Below are 14,320 nucleotides of genomic sequence, written 5' to 3'. Positions count from 1 at the left end.
CTTGCAGGGGAGGCTTCAGACAATGTCCTACTGCCCAGAATACCATCATGGCATTTGAAAGACAGGAAACTAACGGTCCAGATCCTAGACAGCACTGAAACCTATTTCAGCAAAATAAAGGGTCGGTAGACTCGGACAATACCCTACGGGAAGCCTATAAGGTGGTGATAAGGGGTCGGGTCCAAGCGCTAATAGGGATAAAGAAAAAGGAGGAAAAGAAATGTTACCAAACCCTGGAGCAACAGATAGTGTACTGGAGACTGATATACAAAAGTGGGGGGGCACAGAGGGCCAAATTAACCAGTAGACTATGCCACAGGCAACAAGAGATTAAAGACATAGCCGAGAATGCAGCAAGAGCACATGCCTTGACGGTGTAAAGGCAACTCTACGACGTGGGGGACAGTGCCACCAAAGCCATAGCCTGGCTGGACAAGAGAGAAAGGGGTAGAAATTGGATGACGGAGATCCATAACCTTGCAGAGGGGATACAGACCAGGTAGTAAGGGGGGAAATAGCAGAGATGTTTGCGGCCTACTATGAGGATACATACATTTTAAAATCCTGCAGATCCTGGTCAAACTGTGCAGAGCTCCTGGAGACGATGGCACTTGCCACGCTCTCAGGAGAGGACAGGGAATCCCTGGAGGGCGATCTGATTGCAGAGAAAGTGGAAGGGGCTCTCAGGGGGTTACAGGCGGGGAAGGCACCGGGGCCGAACGGTCTACCCCTGGAACTGTTCAAGGGTGTGGCTCACAGAATTGTTCCTCACCTCCTCAACATGTTCTTGGCCAGCTGGAACTCGGGGGCTCTCCCACCAGACCTGAGGGTGGCTACAGTGGTAGTAATCCCAAGGAACGGCAGGTTGGCGACAGACTGCGGCTCATACTGCCCAATATAGTTGCTCAACATGGAGCCCAAGGTGCTGGCTAAGGTCCTTGCAAATGGGATAAAAGGGGTCATAGTGTCATGAATCCACCCTGATCAATCCAGCTTCATGCCAAAACGTAGTACCCGTCTGAACTTAAGACGTCTATATGGAGTGATGCACTTGACGGTGAGGTTCGGCGTAGAGAATGCTGCCGTTTTCTCCCTGGATGCCAGGAAGGCTTTTGACAGTGTTGAATGGAATTATATCCATGTAGTTTCCCAGACTGGGGTACGGCCTGAGTTCTGCTCCTGGGTTTGCCTATTTTACACTGAGCCACTGGCCAGTGTACATGTAAACGGTTTTCACTCCCGGGTTTTTAGCCTAGGCAGGGGCACACAACAGGGTTGTCACCTGTCGCCCATGATTTTTGCCCTGGCGACCTCGACCACATGGATGCGTGGGGACTCTTTGATCAGGGGAATGGCCGGAGGGGGAGAATGGGAGGAAAAATTATCCCTAAACTCAGACAACATCCTGTTATACGTGACCAGGCCCAGATTGTCGATACCGAGAATCCTACACATTGTTCACCTTTTTAGTAGCTACTCGGGCTACCAAATCAACTGGGACAAGTCCCGGATTTTCCCACTTCCTAGGGGAAACCTAGATCTTCCCATCCGGTGTCCACTCCGGGTAGAGGAGGGTAGAGGAGGAAAGTTTCAAATGTCTGGGGATTCAAATACATAAAAGTGAGGGAGACTTTCTACAGTACAATTTGCAGCCCCCAATAGAGCGCTTCCAATTGGATGCGGCCCATTGGCGTACACTCTCCCATTTCACTAATGGGAAGAGCCACTCTTTTTAAAATAATGACCCTCCCGCGTATGCTGTATGTGCTCCATAACACTCCATACACGGTCCAGTACTTTGAGGGCATTACTGTGGGACGGGGGAGCAGTGCATATATCCTTGGTAAAACTACAGCAGGGAGTATATGAGAGAGGTTTAGCCATAACGGACATCCGTGCTTACTACTGGGCGGCCCAATTAACAGTGTTCAATGACTGGGTGTTTGGGGAAGAGATAACCCGGCCTACAGGATGGACCACTGGGCCATGGGCTTGGGGGGATATCCACCCCTTCTCTACGGAAAGGCAAAGAAAGGAATGGTTCTGCCTCAGACTCAAGCAGTACAACAAGCATGGAAAGTAGCCAATCACCACCTGGGTTGAGGGGCCAAGCTCACAGCAGAGACGCCGCTATGGGACAGTGACATTCTGGGATAGGTGAGAAAGATACGTAGGCACACTCGCTGGCCTTTGATAGGCATAGACAAGTTGGGAGGCATCTGGAGAGGGGATCACTACTAACATTCAGGAAGTTACAGACAGAATTTATCTGAACCATGGGGAGCAATTCCGATACCTGCAGTTAAAGCATGCGCTCTATTGCCACCTCCCCGAAGGCGAGCAGGTGCGGCACTACTCCCTGTTGGAGGATTGGCTGTTATTAGATCCTATTCCCGACAAAGCAATCTCACTAACATATGAATAATTCACCTGATCCCCACATCCAATTGGGAAAGGCTTGGACAGAAAATTTGGGCCCACAAGACGACGGGGAATGGGGGAAGGCTATTCAAAGCCACAGGGAGATAGCTATCAGGATACAGTTTCGCCTGGTGCAGCTTCATGTGTTACACAGATCATACCTCTCAAGATCAAGAATACATAGGATGAGTCAGCTGTCTGCATCAGGGGCTGCAGTGAGACAGGCACGTTTTACCACATGATTTGGGAGTGCACCGGGATAGGACACTTCTGCAGCAAAGTGCTAGAGGCAGTGCAGGAAGTAACAGGCCTAACTATTTCACTAGAAGCTAAATGGTTCCTACTGGGCAACACAGGAGAAGGAAAGTGGCCCAAGCATGTGGGCAAATGGCTATCCTTAGCAGCAGGGGTGGCGAAGCGCAACTTAGTTGGGCTATGGGGGCAGCGAGATCTCTGATGATTAAAGAGTGGAAAGTTGATATGGACTGGTGCCAGTTGGCAGAGCGAGAAGTATACAGAGCCTGAGGCTGCCCAAATAAATTCGAGAAGATTTGGGGCCCCTGGGATTCTATACAGGAGGTTTGATGAGGGAGAGGGAGAAGGTAGAGAGGGAGGGGGGAAGACCCAACGTGGTACCCCGGTTGCTGAATTCTCTTCCGAACTGACATTAGGCACCTAACTGAGAGGGTGGGATGGGGGTGTTAAGGAGAACCCAGAGTAAATGCCTCCCGCGAGTGGTCATCATTGTCTTCAACTAATATTATACTATGTTTTAGTGACCTTAAACAACTGTTCAATTGAAAGAAGAAAAAAAAGAAGACAGTTGTTTATAGCCCTTTAAGACTTGTATGTCAACATGTTTCTTGCCTCTTAAATGGCCTATGTGGGACAGTGCTCTCTACAACCTCCCACATTACATGATCATTGAAGGTACTCAAATGTGTGTAAGTAAAAGAATAGTTGATAATGAGCACAATTTTTTTCATACATTTCCAGTTTTAAGAGTTACAGTTCATATAGAATAGGGTGGGTGCACGTCAAGGAGTTAAGGGGAACACATCATAGAATGATTCTAAGTTAGCGTGTCTCTTTTGGGCTTAATTCATACATTTAGGTTCTGCATATACTAACTGTTTAAAACTAGGAAGCCTACCAAGGGCTTCATGCCAAGATTTCTAATACTCCACAAGTAGTAATTCTTCTTCCACGTGTGTCTAAATACATTGCATGTTGTGCAAGAGGGTAGTGATCGTGCTGGCCAAATGACATCGGCTTCTTACCTTAACTTTGGTGTTATATTTTATCAAGCAAGAGATACAGGATCTGCTCAAGTCAACAGACTACAGTAACTGGGGAAATAAACACTCCTCCTTTGGTAGTTTCTAGTTTCCTTGTAGTTTAATCTCTTGCTTGCTTCAACTCCAAGAATCCTTGTCCTGCCTTGTTTGTTCTCCAGTTTTTTTCTTGATTCCGTGCTCTAGATCGCCCTTTTGTCTTGCTAGTTCTATGTTTCCAGTTTCCCCTGCCTATCCGTGCTTGTTTATGTAGAGCAGATATCTCTGTCCTGCTTGCTCGGCACACCTCTTGGGCCCCCAGTGTCTGGTAAGTGTATTATTTTCTTCCCACCTGTGATTAGTGTATTCCTTTTGTGCAAGGGTTGGGTCCTGGCTTCCAGGAGGCAATTCCTGCCACATCCTTTAGACTACATCTATAACACAAGACAAAGGGCTTGATGTATCAAGCCTTTTTGCTTTCGCAAATGGGCAGATTTGCAGAATCTGCCCGTTTGCGAGCGCAAAAATTGCTTTTCTGATGTAGCAAAGCTAATTTTGCGATTTGGTAATCTGTTACCGAATCGCAAAAGGGGTGTGTTTAGGGCGTCCCTTCCTAATAACGAATCGCATCGGTATGTATGAATGTTTTGTGAGCCCAAATGGTGTCCCGAAACATTTGCATTTTACCACCTACTTCAAGTAGGTGTTATGTTATGTTATCGGATTCGTGTAAAGCACATGCCTGCCCCAGCGACAGGGTGTCCCAGCGCTGAATCCGCAAGAAAAAAGACTGAAAGGCGAGACAGAGGAAGCAATCAAGGGAAGAGTCAAGTCTTGACTGCCTTCCTGAACACCTTATGGTCTTGTAAGTTCCTGATAGTGCTTGGGAGAGCATTCCAAAGAGATGCAGCCATAATACGGAATGAGCGACCGCCCGCCCGGGCTCTTCTGACATGGGGGGTGCATACCAGAAGTTGGTGCGATGAGCTCAGGGCACGTTCTGGTATATAGGGGATGAGAAGATTGGTTCAAATGGAAGGGGCTTGGGCATGGAAAATTCTGTGGGCGATGCACAGGGATTTGCATTAGATTATTTTTTTCCACAGGGAGTCAGTGAAGATTATGTATGTATTTGGACGTGGAGCAAGACCGCGGGAGGGCAAAGATGGTTCTGGCAGCGGCCTTTTGCACCCTCTGTAATCTATTGATGCCTGCCTTATTGGCACCTAGAGACAGAGAGCTGGAATAGTTCAGTCTAGAAAGAATAGGAAACTGGACGATGACTTGGCTTGTTTGAAAGTCAAGAACCCGAGCAGCGGCTTCAGACCACGTAAGAGACAGAAGCAGTTGCCCGCCACTAATTTTGTCTGTGCCTGAAAGGTAAGTGCGCTGTCCAACCACACACCCAGGTTTTTTACATTATCCTTAGGAGTGAAAGAGACTCCAAGTGCCGTAGGCCACCATTGCTCGTTCCAAAGATGTGTATCCCTGCCTACAAGGAGGATCTCAGATTTACTTGCATTCAGCTGCAAACAATTGGTTGTCATCATTCTGCAATGGTCATCATGTCATTTTGAAACATGGTGATGTGTTGGTCAGAGGTATTGGATAGCGAGATGACAAGCTGAGTGTCATCAGCATATGAGACCATTCAAAGGCCTCTGCTTTTAGCAACTTGCAACAGGGGTTGAACATAAATATTAAATAATGTAGGGCTCAAAGCTGAGCACTGGGGAACCCCATGGTAGACAGGCTGCTTCTGGGATCTGTAAGGAGGAGAGATTACTTGAAAGGATCTGTCTGATGTAAAAGACACGAACCGTTGATGGCGGAATCTCCTAGTCCAATCTCTTGTAGTCGCTGCAGCAGGATTTTATGAGATACAGTGTCAAAAGCGGCACTAAGATCAAGGAGAATCAGTGCAGAGGTATTCCCCTCATCCAAAGTTCTCCGCAGTTGTTCAGTCACAGCCAGCAGAGCAGATTCAGTGCTGTGGCCCGGTCTGAAACCGTTCTGCGCCGGGTCTAGGATGTTATTGACCTCTATTAATTTAGTAAGGATAGAGTTGATACAGGATGCTGTGACTTTGTCAGCAAAAGGGAGTAAAGAAATCGGGCGAAAGCTTTCAGGTTTGGAGGCCTCTAAAGTAGGCTTCTTTAGCAGAGAGATGACCTCGTCATGTTTCCATGAAGTAGGAACAGTTGCAGAAGTAAGAGACAAGTTTATTAATTCGCAGAGCATGGGTAGGAGTAAGGGTAGGAATTGTAAAAGCTGATCAGGCTTAAAAGGATTATCTGGAGATCCTGATTTAATTTTATGGCACAAAGTCCATAAAAACTGAGAGAAAAACCTCCTACTACAATTATAGCACCTTAGCGTGTGCTTCACATAAAGGCACTGACAACACGTGAGTCTCTTGATCCACCCCCTCACACATTGGTCCTGACGAAAGCCAGTTTAACAAATAAGGCCTTGCTGAAACTAGTTGACCACACTGGATGCGGGAGACCATAAGTCTCTCGAACCAGGTCCAAAAGCCTTGTTTTTAACCCTGCCCAGGGCCCACTAATAAAGTAATCTTTTGGGACCTCTAGGACAGTATTTTAAAACCCCACTCAAAACACACACACTGCACACTCACTTGACACAACCTGCTCCGCTGTAACCAGGCGTCGAAGCACACTCGGTGCCTCGGGTGGGGCCCGATGATGAAGCATGCCACCAACTAGGTTGGTGGGTGAGGGCCTTCATAAAAAAACAATCGTTTTTTCCCAAACAGGTACATATAACACGTACATAATCCAAGTAGCTAGCTCTTTTTGATTACTACATATGCCTCGGGGAAGCAAACTAGCTACTCTAGTTCCTCACTCTCCTCGTTATTTTTAAGCATTAACAGCAGCGCACAGCTGTGAGAGACGCATACCAAATGGCGGAAAACCAAGGTCTAACTTTCTCTGAAAATGAGATTAGCGAGTTGCTTGCTGATCCTCCTTTCTCGTTGGACATTAACATCTCCCAAACTATAGCCCAAACCACCGACTGGGATGCCCTCACCGAGAAAAAACGTAACAGAATTCGCACCATTCTACATGGTGTCATCCTAACAGAATACCTACGTACCAACACAGCCCCTAGGGGCTTACTAGTCACCAATGCCCCTAGAATCTTCCTGGATGATGCCACTTTCAGGAAAGACTGGGCTCAAATAGCGTGGCACTGCACAAGAGACTGGCTGGTGCTCATCATTAAAACCACCAAACGCCTCTCAGATGCAATGATTATTGACATCCAGGCCACTGAGACACACTTCAGAACCACCATCACCTCATACAAGAAGAAACTGGAGGAGTCCAATAAGGAACTCACAGAATACAAAGAATACCTGACACAGGCGTAAATTAACAAATTCCAGAAGGACCTGCAGAAATTCAGCTATACCAAGAGCTACCCATACTCTGATGACAACTACACGGCCCCACAAAGACAGGACAGATCATCAGACACATCCGGGGATAACTCCTCCATATCAAGTGACTCGAGCACGGGCTCATCCAGACAACAAAGAAATCGAGGACGGGCACCAAGATGGCAACAACCATGGGGAACACAATACCAACCAAACCCTAACTTTGGACCGCCGACATTTGCCCACCCCCACCAAAATCCCTATTTTGGCTGGCCTCCAATATACCATCAAGCCCCACAAACTTTCTTTGGACAACACCAGAGACGCCTTTTTTAGGCCAGGGCAGATGATCCAGGGGCGCAGACGGAACCAACAACAGGTACACTGGTCAGACGAAGATGGCCCAGTGAGTGCAAACACGAGACAAAAAACGAAGGAAGCACAACCAGGACCGAGCGGGAGCCGCTAACTGCTTCACATCAACCCCCATCTCTTGTCTTCAACCTATCCTTTTCTCCATTAACCATGATGGAAGAGAAGGTATTGAACAAAGGACTTTCCTTCGTCCCTACCAAACGAGTGGACAAATTCCACCTCCAGATGGAACAAGCTGATTTTTTCAGAAAACTAAAGCTCAAAGCTTTCTTTGACAAACAGCATCCTTCTGACAACAGGGAGGGTACCAACGTAACTGGCCTCAGACCTAAATCTACTTTCATACCCCCACCTTCCAGCATTCCGGTTAAAAGAACAACCTTTGAGCAAGCAGTCTATAATGAAGTAGAGAAAACCAAACAGCTTGAGACCTTTAACAACCTCTCCAAACAAGAAAGAGAAGCCTTACGGAACCTCCAGGACAACCCCAACATCTCAATCAAACCCGCTGACAAGGGTGGAGGAATAGTGATCCAGAACAAACAGGATTACAATGCAGAATGCCACAGACTCCTTGATGACACACGCAACTATAAACGCCTCACGCAAGACCCCACTGAAGCCCTACAGACAGCAATAACTAATTTGGTTGTAAAAGCTGAGAACCACAACCACATCTCCAAACAGGAGGCAGCCTATCTTTGCAAGAAAAACCCAAAAGTCCCCTACTTCTACACGGTCCCAAAAATTCATAAGGAAGCAAGACCAGGACGCCCCATCGTGTCCGGCATCAATTCACTCCTGGAGCCACTCTCCAGGTTCTGTGACTTCTTCCTCAACCCCTTGGTATTGGTACAAGAAGCCTCAACCTATATCAAAGACACCAAACATGTGCTATCCCTAATTGGGGACAAGAGCTTTGACCCCTCTACCCAACTACTAGTGGGATTAGACATTGAGAGCTTATACACGAGCCTCCCCCAAGATGCCACACTGAAGGTGCTTGATGAGATGCTAACCAGATCTCCCTGGGAACACTCTACCCCAAGAGAATTCATCCTCGAATGTGCCAAACTGGCCCTAAAAGAAAACTACTTTGAATTTGAGGGCACTTAATATTTACAAACTAACGGTACCTCAATGGGCAGTGTTTTCGCACCGAGCGTAGCGGGGCTCTACGTATACCACTTTGAACTTACACACATCCTCTCAGCCACCAACCCCTACAAAGACACCATATGTTTCTGGCGTCCCATCCCTTATCTTGTGTATGTCTTCTCTTCTACCCTGGTGAATACCCGTACCTGCTCCTCTGCATTGGTACTCTACCTTCTTAGCCATACATTCCTTGACCTCAGAGCCCCATAAAAGCCTTAATGTTTGTGGTAATATTTGTTTACAGATTGGGTATGCACTGAGAATGTATCATAAACTGATGGGTAGAATGTGAAACTATTAAGGATGTACCATGAAATAAAAATCAATAAAATCTCCTTTCATTGTTTTTAATGATATAATCAAGTTTTTTTTTACACATATTACAGTCTTCCTTTTCTCTCTTTTGATCAATATTGATTTCCTCTGTTTCATTTACAGTACATATATTTTATACAAAGTGCAGCCCCCTGGTGAAGGACCCGGGGGTCTGAAATGCATTATAATGAGATTTATGTGATCTTTCTCTCCCTTTTGGAAGAAAGGTAGGGATGCTACATGAAAAATGGGGTCTCACGGTGATGGAGCAGGTAAAACAAGATTTGTTTACCTCCTCTAATTTGCATGAAATTAATTACGTAATCATTCTAAAATTAATTTACATAACATGTTTGAAGTGGAAGTGGTACTAATCAATATTGGCACCTTGATAAACATAAATACACGTGGGACTAAGTTGCTAATTGCATGGCAAAATTAAATAATTAACTATGGTACGCAAACTAACCTTAGATTGTGTTGAAATAGTAAAATTACATGGTTTATATTGCTTCGTGATTGTATTGTGGCTTAAAGTTATCATATGGTAAGTATTATCGCTTTACATGTTGCTGCAGCTAGGAAGATACCAATATATATTGGGATTAGTGTGGGTTTGAACATTAGAACCTTAATTTCTACATATTAATTGCTGTTATGTCTATTTTCGCTTTGTTAACATTCGGGCCTACTAGGCCGCAGTACTCAAGATGGCGTTCTCTGAAGTAGATCCCACCATGTGCGCGCGATGATTTCTGCGCATGCCCAGATGGCTCTGGAAATCACGAGGTGAAATGAACTCCTGACATCGTGTTCCCTGCCAAGGTCGATGTGTTGGGGACTTGACCGCAAGCCAGTAGATGAATGTATGAGAACCAAGGAAGAGACAAAGAATGAACCTGTCAATAGGACCCTTTTGCCTTGAAAAGATACATTTTTCTGGTCCCCACATGAGAATCGGAAGAACCATTAGAAATTGTGAACTCTTGTGCCAAGTCACTATGCAGAACCAGTTTGCACTGGCAAAAGTGCAATGAACTATAGATAACCCCGAACTGTCCAATCAGAACATTTGGTCTGCCCCTAAAGTTGCCATATTTTGAATGAAGTAAGGCAAGGAAAGGTATAATAACCCCTCATCAGTTATTACGGAAGCGTTGTTGGCATATCGTTTTGCAGATGCTGTAGTGGCCATTGGGGTTGCTGTTTGGTTTGATCTTAGAAGGAGGGTTCTTGTTGGGTGGTTGTTCCTTTTTATTTTTCGACCTTTCTATTTTTCATTAATTTCTATGCTGCCAGTCTGGGTGTTGAATTGATTCATGCTGCGGATTGATGTATGGACATTGCTGAATTTCTGAACTTTATATATTCAGAGTTATTGCGCTATATCCTGTATTCTACCTGATGGTTTAATCCCTTGGTGAGGGTCAGACAGCTTGTCTGAGGGAGCCTTTACCTGAGAACGCGGATAATTCCTTATTCGATCTGAAGCTATTAGTCGCCTGTTGATTGGTAAATGATTTATTGCGTTTTTCCTAAATTTATGTTAATGAAATTTCTAAATGCTTAATTACTGTTTAATAAATGTAAAATTCAAATTATGAGCTGTAGTAAATAAATGTAAGATTAAAAGGGATTGATTAATGATTTAGATAAACAAAATTGAAATAACAAGAAACGAGTTTTTGGTTCTTAAATTAATCACTGAAGATATCAAATGTTTTCCTAGACTTTAATTGTGTTTTAGCTGGTTCTAATTCACCATCAACCAGTCCAACTAGTTGGTCCATTGACCAAACAGTGGAGTGCCCTCATGATAGAGTCAGGATTCTGAAAGTTGTATATGGAATGTGTATATAAAGTAGTAAGAAAATTAATCCTGATAGAAAATAAGGTAACCACATGTGCAGCAGCCCCTTCTCCTGTGTGCAGATTCAAGTGAATTTTGTATGGATGTGAAGTGTGTTGGTGTTATGGGCCCCACCAATGAATGCATGAATGAACCTTTGGGAATAAGAATCTGTGACATAAGGAGAATATGTAAATATTATCCTTCGCGCTGGATCAGTACTATAACAGGACCTATGCTCAGCCACATGTTTACTACCATCTTAGCAGGGAGCAGCATTAGCCATATAGATTACTACATGCTGAATTAGATGGGAACCTTGACACTCTGAGATGCTGTTGGAGGCAGAACTGGGGCCTAGAGGTAGCTGACGCAGTAGACACCAACATTTTGGAAAGTCCTACACAAGTGTACAAAACTCCCAGGCTTGCATAGAGCATTTTTGACCCCCGAATAATTGGGTGTAATCAATGACTCATGTGCCCCAGGTGCGGGGAAGGACTTTCTGACTTCTATCACATAAGTTGGTTGCGCCTGCACATTGTGAGCTTTTGGACTTCAGTGACAGATACACTTGAACCAGCAACTAGTCGGAAAGCACTTTTGGATCCAAAACATTGGCTTTTAGTCCTGTATTCTTGACCACAGAGTGTAAAGCGATTACCAATTTTCTTAGACAAAACCCTGAACTTTGGCAAAAGGTGCCCAGCTACAACTTGTAACTCCCTCAAAGGCCCACAGATTCAGACGTGGTTGAACATAGTTACGCAATGGTCCGAGATTGAACTGCCAACTTTGGGACTGGATAGTTGCAGGGGACTAGGTAACTATGAGCATACCCAGCAATGGGAGGGTCTCTTAGCCAAATTTAGGGATCAGACAATTCCTGAGCAATACGATGAAGTCTCGGCATCCTGTAGTCAAATGTGCTGCACTGTGACATCATTATTGCTCATCTTCATTTGTGATTTAGTTTTTTTTCCCACTATTGCATTATATCCTCCTGCTAACCACATGTGGATGACCTGCTCTCCCTATACAGCCAACCACTCGAATTTTCTGCTGAAATTTGTTTATTGTAAGTGCATCCCAAAAACTGTTTTTAAAAAACAATGATACCCTTTTTTCTGCTGTGTCTTTCATGGTGTTAATGTATTTGTTTTTTCACTGTTTAGGGAAGATACCTAATTAAAACATATATATGCTGTGAATTGTGTTTATACAAATGGCCTTCTCCTGTGGTAACAGAAACTAGCATTGGAAATGCAATAGGTCTCGCAATTGCTTAAGTTAGAGCTATTGGGGCTGTAAATGACAGTGTATTTTACCCATATGCTTGGAGTGGAGGGGATGTAGGTGGAGTCGATGTATGTGGTGTGTAGTTGAATTACATGGGTTGGATTGGAATTGTTAGTTGTGGAATTGTGTGGCATGGGGAGGATTTGTTTAGTGGAATTATGTGGCATGGTGTGCTGTGGAAATGCGTGGATAGTAATTATGTGGTATTGAGTGTACTTGAATTATGAGTTGAGTTGAGTTTAAATTACTTCTAAAGCGCACGTACACCTAACGGTTTCATGGCGCTGTGGTTCACTGAAACCTCAGTTTAGCAGGTGGGCCAAGAGACAGGGGGAAAATCATTGGGAGAAGGCCTGTGAAAAAAGAAAAGTTTTTAATGCTTTACGAAACAAAGGATAATGGGTGAGGGACCTGAGGTGAGACGGAAGAGAGTTCCAGAAGGTGGGGGCAATAGTTGAAAATTTGGAGCCTCCCCATTTTTTTCGGCGAAAACGGGGGACAATCAGCAGATTTTGGGAAGATGATCTCAGTTCCCTTGCGGGGGTATAGATTCTGATCTCAGAAGAGATAAAAGCAGGGGCGGATCCTGACTGGGCCTGAAAGGAAATACAACCCATTTTGAACAAAGAGCGTTCACGGATAGGGAGCCAGTGGAGGGATTTGAGAAGGGGAGTGACGTGGTGTGACTTGGACAAATTGTACACTAGCCGAGCGGCCTGATTCTGCACCAGCTGAAGCCGTCGAACATTGTAAGCAGGCATACCGCAGTATAATGCGTTGCCGTAGTCTAGTCTAGAAACGACCATAGCCAACACAATAAGTTTGAGGGCAGTAAAGGAGAAAAAGCGGGATACCTTGCAGATAGTGCGGAGAGAGAGGAAGGAGGAGGACACCACAGAGCTCACCTGGGAGTGCAAAGTAAGTTGGTCGTTGATCTTGAAGCCGAGCGCTTTGACAGAAGAAGAGGGGGAAGGGGGGGAACCCAAGGAGGGGGGCCAGAAGAGAGACGACCAGGGATTGGCACAACCACCTGTCAAAACCAGTTCGGTCTTATCCAGGTTTAGTTTCAGGTGGTTGTGACTCATCCAGTCCCGGATGAAGATCATTGTGGTTTGAAAATTAGATATGGAGTCAGTGGATGAAGACAGAGTAAAGATGAGCTGGAGGTCATCCGCATAGTTAAATACGGAGACCTCCATTTGTTGAAGGGCAAAAATGAGAGGGGCAATGTAGAGATTAAACAGTAAAGGGGAAAGGGAGGAACCCTGGGGAACCCCACACGGCATTATGCGAAATGGGATTGTGTGTTATGGAGTGTAATTATTTTATGTGTAATGGTATTCTGTGTTGTGGAGTGGTTTGTAGTGAAGTGGAATTATGCGGTGTGCTGTTGAATTTTGTGGCATGATGTGGAATTTGATGTATGTGGTGTGTTGTGTAATTGTGTTATTGAGCTGAATTATCTGGTTTGGTCGTGAATTATGTGGTGTGGATTCCAAATCTGTAAAGTTGAATTTTGGATGCTAAAAAAAAAGACAAGTTATGTGAGCTTCGGGCATCTGTGTACAGCAAAAAGTGAAAAGGGAGTATCTTTATTTTCCTTTGTACCCCTCTGTGTTGTGGCCAGCTGGGGATTATTGTGGGTCGATATTATGTGCAAAAAGAAATACAATGAAATATTCCTTAATTGTATGTTATCACTACATGATCTGAACTCTGCTTGAACATGCACAACCCACTTGCTCCTGGAATTCTGCGTATCCTCATGGGTAAAGGACCATTTAATGAGGTCAGGGTACCTCGTGCACATAATGTAGAAGGTACCGTGCCGCTGTCCTTTTTCTTCGATGGCGATCTGAGTTTTGACCACAGACAGCAGCATATTTGAAGAGTGTGGCTCCAGGGGAGCAAGTTGCACAAGAAGAGGTTGGGCGAAGACCTACACCTCAGGATCTAAATGTGCAACAACTCTTGAAGTATGGGCCTTAGCAAGGAGAGAGTGGGTGAAGACCTATACCTCAGGATCCAAATGTGCAACGACTCTTGAAGTGTGGGCCTTGGCAAGGAGAGAGTGTGCGAAGACCTATACCTCAGCATCCATATGTGCAACGACTCTTGAAGTGTGGGCCTTGGCAAGGAGAGAGTGGGCGAAGACCTATACCTCAGGATCCAAATGTGCAACGACTCTTGAAGTGTGGGCCTTAGCAAGGAGAGAGTGGG

The sequence above is a fragment of the Triturus cristatus genome, chromosome 3_2, assembly GCF_964204655.1.
Source record: "Triturus cristatus chromosome 3_2, aTriCri1.1, whole genome shotgun sequence".
Taxonomy (NCBI): Eukaryota; Metazoa; Chordata; class Amphibia; order Caudata; family Salamandridae; genus Triturus; species Triturus cristatus.
This window is presented reverse-complemented; position numbering follows the sequence as displayed.